The sequence below is a fragment of the Ahaetulla prasina genome, chromosome 1 (assembly GCF_028640845.1).
Source record: "Ahaetulla prasina isolate Xishuangbanna chromosome 1, ASM2864084v1, whole genome shotgun sequence".
Taxonomy (NCBI): Eukaryota; Metazoa; Chordata; class Lepidosauria; order Squamata; family Colubridae; genus Ahaetulla; species Ahaetulla prasina.
Window position 1 is genome coordinate 114,667,530 of NC_080539.1, and position 9,086 is coordinate 114,676,615.

At 38.3% G+C, this 9,086-nt stretch overlaps 1 pseudogene; it reads left to right on the plus strand.

The window, feature by feature from the left end:
* LOC131194045 (uncharacterized) overlaps positions 1 to 3,793 on the plus strand; it is a 28,534-nt pseudogene extending 24,741 nt beyond the window's left edge.
* Positions 3,794 to 9,086: the final 5,293 nt, after the last annotated feature.

Below are 9,086 nucleotides of genomic sequence, written 5' to 3' on the forward strand. Positions count from 1 at the left end.
AGAACATCTCGGATGTTTGCAAGTATTTCAAGTTGCTCACCCTGCCCCCAACACTTTATGATTCTCTTTCTTCAAGGAACAGCTAGAATAGTTCAATTTCCGGTGTTATCAGAGAAAATAATTTGTTAAGAATGTTAAAAGGAGCTGATTATTTTGCAAAAATTCAGGAAATAGGAATTGTTTACCTCAAGGATGTAAAACGCCCTTCTGGAATATTTTCCCCCAATTATTATATATATTTAGGAAAATATATAACACAAGGCTGACAATAGCAATTTATAGCAAATATATCTTTCTTCTGAGTATTTTAGCACTATTAAATCAAGAAGCCACAGACCTGATTATTCTACATATGAAGAGAACAAAGCTCAGGCGAATGCATGGCATCAGCTCTAGGCTTTTAAATGCTGTCTCGTCTATCACAATCAAATATTATGTTGTGAATAAAATATAGCCATTTTAATAAATCATGCTTAGGAAGCTGAAAAGACCTAACCCTGTCTATCACATGCATGCTTGAAGCACTTTCTTTTGGGCTCTTTTTTTCAGGAAGCTCACTAAAATAGTGTTGAAAATTAGCTGCCCAGATAAAAAATGAAATTTTGATGAAATAAACCAGTGTTGTTCACGCTCACCAACTGGAAGAAGTGTGGGCTTCAATTCCCAGAATTCTAAGAGTTGAAGTCCATATATCTTCAAATTGTTGAGAAACATTGAACTAAACTACAGATACAAGGACAGTTCAGCAGTCTTTTCTCACATACTATTTGTGATCTCTCACGTCAGAATAACAGAATTGGAAGGGACCTTGGAGATCTTCTAGTCCAACCTCCTGCTCAAACAGGAGACACTATACCATTTCAGACAAGTGGCTGTCCAATCTTTTCTTAAAAGCCTCCAGTGATGGAGCACACACAACTTCTGAAGCCAAACCATTCCACTGGTTAATTGTTCTCACTGCTAAAAAAATTCTCCTTAGTTCTAGGTTGTTTCTCTTCTTGATTAGTTCCAGCCATTGTTTCTTGTCTTGCCTTCTGGTGCTTTGGAAATTAGGTCAACTCCCTCTTCTTTGTGGCAGACCCTCAAATACTCCTATCATGTCACCCCCTAGTCCTTCTCACTAGATTAGACATGCCCACTTCCTGCAACCAGTCTTCCTATGTTTCAGTTTCCAGCCCTCTAATCATCTTTGTTGCTCTTTTCTGCACTCTTTCCAGAGTCTCTACATCTTTTTTATAATATGGTGACCACCAAAACTGGATGCAGTATTCTAAGTGTGGTCTTACTAAGGATTTAAAAAGTGGTACTAATACTTCACATGATCTCAATTCTCTCTTTCTGTTAATGCTGTTAAACCTTGAATCTGCTCCATCTCCTCTGCTCATCATTTTGGCAGGATTTTCAAATTCCCCCTTTCCATTACAAATGATTTTGAAAACCCTTATTTTATTACATGTGTTTGAAAGAAAAAGATCCCTGATTTCCATCCCATTTCTGTCTATTTTATTTTTTTTAGCTAGTTAGCCTTCTTATCAATTCAACTGATCCAAGGTCAGTTGGATCAAACCATCTAAATATTTCTTGCAGATTTGGAGCAAATCTTCTTTACTGTCCTTCTACTCCCTTTTGAGAAAGATTTGAGTGCAAAACCATTTAGCCTATGTATGTTTCCTGTTCTGATAGCTTTTTACACTAGAGATTCTCTTTAGAAATCTGGATGAAAGAAGAATTTTATCCAGACTGTTGAGGGAATATTTAAATTGGAGTTGAAATAAGGCATTTTGTTCTTGTCTCTTAAAAGATAATAGAAAGATTATTTTTCACCATTTGCTACTAGCCATCACTTCCTCATCTCACTATACCTCAGTCTGGCATTGTAAATATTTAAAACTGTTGTACATATACTTTATTACAAAAAGAAAAAGGAATAGCAAACAATTGAGTACATTCATATGCTGTGAATGGTCTGTCTATGGTATTTCTCTAAAGAAACAAAATTTCTCTTTCACTGAAGACATTTTCCCAAATCTTAGTGAACACATACTGACTAAGATTTTGGAAAGAAATGTGTAAATCTTTCATTTTCTTTTTATTTTGGTTTATCTTCAACAGAGTGGATGAGACAAAATGGCAACTAAGTTCACAATAGAACAAAGTAAGGAAAAAGGGACATTTGTAAAAGCATTATTAATTATCATTCCCTCTTCAAGGACTCCAAACTCACTAAAGACGAGTCCTGCCTCATATGACTCATGTTGTTTATACTCCAACATATAACCATGTTAGAAACATTACATCATATGAGTATATTATTGGAAGGGAATCAGCTTGAAATTGATATAAATAAAAAATGAATAACTGGTAAGAATAAAAATCTCTCTCATTGACTCTGATTATGCTTTTGATCAGACTTTAGGATTTGCTCATTCTTCCAGTTTCTGTGTTTGTTTTCTTTCCAAAGGAAAAAATGTTCACCAGAAGAAAATATTCCATCTCAAAGGCAGAATATATCCTCTGTCCTTAGATACAGATCATGCTTTTTGTCACAGTCTCCCATGCTTAGTTACCTCCTGTTTGGATTAATGCAATATGAGGTTAAAACTAATTGAGAATGCCTTGGCTGACACAGTTTTGGCTTCCCCACAGTTTACCCACCACTGCATGAGCTGCACTGGTTTTCAGTTGCTTTCTGGGTGAAATTCAAGATGCTGGTAGTCATCTTCAAAGTCCTATATATCACTGTACCAGGTTATTTTCTGATTGGTCTCCCTGAGTGCATCTGCAAAGCTGGCTGAGGAACTCTGGGAGTTGAAGTCCACAAGTCTTAAAGGGACCAAGGTTGGAGACCTCTGCTCTAGATTAGATAAGGTGGGTGCATTCCAGGTTCCTTCATTAAATGTTGCCACTTCTCACTGGCTAGCCTAGTCCTTTGGAACAGCCTTTGTTTTTAACTGTTTTTTTTAAAAAAATGGATTGTTGTGAGATGCATATTGTCATCATATGAGCTGGGCAGACATAAATCAATCATTTAATCAATCAATCCAAAATCATAGAGAAGAATTCAAGGACTCCATTTTGAAGGAATAGAAAGCAGTACACATTAAGGAAGACAGAAACCTTAACATTGAAGTTTACAGAAAACCCCTACACAGAGATCAATATTCACATTTTGATTCTCACCACCCACTGGAGCATAAAATGGGAGTTATAAGAACCCTACACTACTGAGCTGAAGACCTGCCTAACTAGCAAAGATGGGAAAGAAAAATAACTAAAACACATCAAGGAAGCCCTTGGAATGTGTGGCTATTCCAAGTTGGCCTTCATCAAATCCCAAAAATGACCCAGCAGGAGCTGCTCCATAACAGACAAAGAAGAAAACAATAAACAATAAAGCAACATTGTCATTCCGTACATTGCAGGAATATCAGAAAAGCTCAGGAGGATCTTCAGCCAACACAACATACATGCACACTTCAAACCCAAGAATACACTTAAGGTAGAAGCTTGTTCACCCCAAGGATATAACACCCAGAGCAACGTGATATATGCAGTACAGTGCAGAGAGTCATGGCACAACATAGGAGAACAAACCCATCAGGACTAGATTCAGCAGTTCATCTGCATTTAAAAGACAAAGGCCACTCTTTTGAAGATAGCAAAGTCCACCTTTTGGACAGAAAGGACTGCTGGTTTGAAAAAGGAGTCAAAGAAGCCATCTATGTCAAAATTGAACAGCCCTCTCTCAACAGAGGGGTGGGGTGGGGAAATATGACATCATCTATCTCCAGTTTACAACACAGCCCTTTCAACAGTTCCAAGAAGGCTCCACACCCATTTGCAGTACTCAGGTGACCCTGATGACACAGATAAACCTCCAGGTGGCCTCAATGACTCTGTAAAAGAATGCAAATGACCAGTTGCCTGCTAGGTGTATAAATTCTTCCATTACCGCCATCCCCAGTCAGAGCTAATGAAGCTTCTTGGATGAGAAGTGAAACATCTTCAAAGAAAAACCAGGAAGTCCAGTTGCCTCTTGAAAAAGCACCTTTAGAACAACTATGACCTGGATGCCTGAGAATCTCCATAGAGAATAGAAAAATGATTTTATAACTTTGATTGTATTTAATATTCAGCAAATAAATTAAAAACTCAAAAATCTTATGATTCAGACTTATGCAGGGAAATATAATTAAGAATTTAAAGCAATTTATTATCCTAAACAATCCTAAATAATACTGTTTTTTTGTATTGATACACATGAATCATGTAATCCAGATCTTTTGATTATAATATACGTGGAACATTCTGAATTTCATTTTGAGCACCACCAAACCATTCTTAATCCATCCTTTTTCCCCATATCATAATCATTAGTCCCAACTTGTAAATATCATCAGCATGGCCAATGCAATTTCTCCCTGACATAATTTTCCCTTGCTGGATAATAGGAGAATTTGCTAGAACTTCTAGAAAAGGAGATTTCTCATTGTTCTGTTATCTCAATTTTTGGACAACAATTAGTACATTTTTGGTCCCTGTGAGAAGGAAAAGGTTGCAATTATAAAAGGTGCAGGGAAACAATTTTGGTTTCACCACATTCAAACCATTATTAAAAATCCTTGTTTAGTGTGATATTTTTGGGAATCAGATCTTTAAACCAATCAAGACTTGCAACATCAGAGTCATGGGGCACGCCCGGCACAGCCTGTTTTCATACACATTTTTGATATGTATACATCAGGGGTAAAATCCAGCAGGTTCTGACAGGTTCTGGAGAATCAGTAGCAGAAATTTTGAGCAGTTCAGAGAACCAGTAGTGGAAATTTTGAGTAGTTTGGGGAACCGGCAAATACCACCTCTGGCTGGCCCCAGAGTGGGGTGGTAATTGAGATTTTGCAATATCCTTCCCCCAGGAGTGGGGAGGGAATAGGAATTTTGCAGTATCCTTCCCCTGCCATGCCCACTAAGCCACATCATGCCCACCACGCCACGCCCACAGAACTGGTAGTAAAAAAAATGGATTTCACCACTGGTATACATGCTTTTAATCAAAATTCATTACAAATTTGATGAAAATACAATTACAGGATATTACAGCCCACTCCAAGAACTAAAGCTCACAAGGTGGGAATCAGTACTATTCTAGCCAGACAGAACTACTGTATAAATATGGAAGAGAAACAGGCCATCTAATCTTAAGGTTGGGGAAAGAATTACCAACAGTGATCCAAAAGAATGGGAAGAAAAGGCTTAAGATTTAAATGCCTGACTGTGTGTGATTCTCAAAATCAACTTCGTTAGATGGATATATATTGTATGTGTGTTTCTCTCTGTGTGTATAGATAACGGCTAAAATGATGATGACATCTTTATTTATTTAAAAATAGCCTCCCCATTCTAATCCACAAACCTGGCCAATGTACAAAACAATAAAAATACCTCCCTCTCAACAATCAGATCAATGAAAATTATAAAAAAAACTTAGGACTTCTAGCCTGTGGTACAGTAATTCATCTAGCAGTCCTTGATGTCTCAGCTGTAATACAGATCCTGGATATTGGGATTGAGTTTCTGGAATAGCAGAGATTTATGACTGACCCTGTCCTAAACCCTGATATCCATGCTGCTCGTTGATTTTGATATGCACAATAAAATAAATATGTGTCATTCTGCTAAGACTGTGATCAGTCTTTAAAATTTTGGAAGACAACTGGGGCCTTTTCCCCCTAGGGAGGAGTAGAATTTCCATTTCTTTTTGTGTATGCGATAATATTCTTATTGTTCAATTAACCTTAGCATTAATATTGTTTCTTTTCATTCCCTGGCCGGTTCATTTCATTCATTTCTGTTTGTCATTAAGATATTCCTTTTCCTCTGTTTATGGCAAGGAGGGAAGGATTTAGATACAGTGAGAGCCTAAACTATGGGAGTTGAAGGGGCTATATTTGGCAAGTACTTACAAAGAATAAGACTCTGGAAATTTAGCAAGAATGTTGCCAAGAAGCATCCCAAACCCCTGATAAAATAGGGAATGCCATTGGTAAAGTTGGATTATAATTCTCTTTGAACAGAAGACATGAATGCATGCAGAAACGACACATATCTTAACCACTTAAATGGGAGTTCAGTGAGCCAAAGTAGAAGACTTAATTTATGGTAACTTTCAAACATGAAATTATAATCCAACTTTACCAAAGGGGAAAAAAATATATCTGAAATTCTAAAAGGCCTCTTCAGACTGTAGCTGGCTTATCATTTTTTTCATTTTAGCAATAGCAATAGCACTTAGACTTATATACTGCTTCACAGTGCTTTACAAACCTCTCTTGGTGGTTTAAAGAGTCAGCCTATTGCCCTCAACAATCTGGATCCTCATTTTACCCACCTCAGAAGGATGGAAGGCTGAGTCAACCCTGAGCCTGGTGAGATTCGATCTGCCAAACTGCTGGCAGCTGGTGATCAGCAGAAATAGTCTGCAGTACTGCACTCTAACCACTGCGCCACTGAGGCATGTTGCTGGATTTAAAAAACATTATATATATATGATTTGCAGCATTAAGGTATCAAACCTGCTTCCCACACAAATAAGGACCTCAACCATTACCAGAGTTTAAGTGGGATCAGATCAGGGGTGAAATCCAGCAGATTCTGATAGGTTCTGGAGAACCAGTAGCGGAAATTTTGAGCAGTTCGGAGAACTGGAAATACCACCTCTGCTGGCCCCAGAGTGGGTGGGAATGGAGATTTTGCAGTATCCTTCCCCTGCCACACCCACCAAGCCACGCTCACCAAGCCACACCATGCCCACCAAGGCACACCCACAGAACCGGTAGTAAAATAAATTGGATTTCACCACTGGGTCAGATATCTCTCAAGTTCAATCCAAAGAGGAAATGAATTCTGAAATTCTTCATTTCAGACATTGACTAAAATTAGGATTAATCCACAGTGACATAGTCCAAAACTGAATAGATAGATTTTCAAAGGGATTCTACACTGGCTAGGTCTACTTCTTCATCAAAACAAATGAATGCTCAAAAATACCAGTTAAAATATGCAGAAACAAAGAGAAATATCACTTAACTGCCAGTTCTTAAACTTTGCTAGATTATCACTGTGACCGTGTGGTATCAAATCCTATTTATTCCTTTTACAGAGTAATCAGATTAGGAACAGAGATTCCTGTTCTATTGGTAAAAAAAGGAAGTATCAGCTGTGTATAATACAAACCTATGCTCTGCCCCTACTTGTAATTCTGTTGAAGGCTCAATTATGCCAACAGTTTGTTTTAAAAGGAAAAGAGGGGAAAAAAGGACATCCCTTCCAATATAAGGGAGAAAAGTATTAGAGACCCAGATCTATTTCTTCTCCTCTGCAGTAAACATAAAGCAATAATGAACAAACTGCATACTCAAGCTAAATTGGTAAGCTAAATTTTAGAACCTAGTTAAGTATCAAGATTTTGAAAATATATGCTTCTTGTGGATGAGACTACTAATTTAGATGAATTTCTGGCTTCTTCTTTTTATTTTGTTTTTTAATCTGGGAAATTTATTGTTTTAGGTAGTTTCTGTAAAGTTGCACACATTTCAGCGCTTCCTTTTGGAGGTATATTCCAATAATGTTCTGAATGTATCTGCCCACAATGAACTCACGAGTCCCAGATTAATTTGCACATATGATCAATTATCTTTCTGAGGAGCCCTTGATTGAAACCTCTGCTAAATTATCCACTATTTTCAGAGGCTAGAGGTCTCACACACTACAATTTGAAGCCCTCCAGGTGTTTTTGGCAAGATGTCTTCCAAAGACATTCATCCCAGTTTTGGTTTATTAAATTTATATGCTGCCCATCTTGCCTAGAGGTAAAATATGAATAAAAACACCACCTATGCCCTTGCCTATTTTGCGTTCCTAACTAGCCACTGAAAACTAAGATCATGGCATCTGGCCTTCTCAATTCCTGGCAAATAGACAGGGAAGAAATGGAGGTAGTGACAGATTTTATTTTCCTGGGCTCCAAGATCACTACAGATGGGGAGTGCAGCCAAGGAATTAAAAGACACTTGCTCCTGGGGAGGAAAACTATGGCAAATCTAGATAGCATACTAAAAAGCAGAGACATCACCCTGCCAACAAAAGTGTGTTTAGTCAAGGCTATGGTTTTCCCAGTTGCAATGTATGGCTGTGAAATTTGGACTATAAGAAAGACTGAGCACCAAAGAATTGAGGTCTTTGAACTATGGTGCTGGAGAAGATTCCTACGAGTCCCTTGGACTGCAAGGCGATCCAACTGGTCAGTCCTAGAGGAGATCAACCCTGACTGCTCTTTAGAAGGCCAGATCCTGAAGATGAAACTCAAATACTTTGGCCACCTAATGAGAAGGAAGGACTCACTGGAGAAGAACCTAATGTTGGGAAAGATTGACGGCAAAAGAAGGGGACGACAGAGAATGAGGTTGCTGGATGGAGTCACTGATGCAGTCGGTGTGAGCTTAAATGGACTCCAGAGGTTGGTGGAGGAAAGGAAGGTCTGAGAAATGTTGACAATGGGGTCGCAACATGACTTTGCAACTAACAACAACAAAACTAGTCACTTGTAATTTCTCAATATTCTTCCTAGGCTCTTTCAAAGTTGACTCAGCCTTCCAGCTTTCGGAGGTCAGATTCCAGCAATCTGACCCAGATTGTTGAGGGCAATATGCTGACACTTTTTAGAGAGGGCTGTAAAGCATGTGAAGCATATATAAGTCTAAGTGCTATTGCTATTTTTTTAAAATTTGCATTTATATCCCGCCCTTCTCCGAAGACTCAGGGCGGCTTACACTATTGCAAGCAATAGTCTTCATCCATTTGTATATTATATACAAAGTCAACTTATTGCCCCCAACAATCTGGGTCCTCATTTTATCTACCTTATAAAGGATGGAAGGCTGAGTCAACCTTGAACCTGGTGGGACTTGAACCTGCAGTAATTGCAAGCAGCTGCTGTTAATAACAGACTGTCTTAGCAGTCTGAGCCACTCAAGGACCCTTGGACAGAATAAAAACTTTGATAAGTTGGGACATCCTCTGTCCCATCT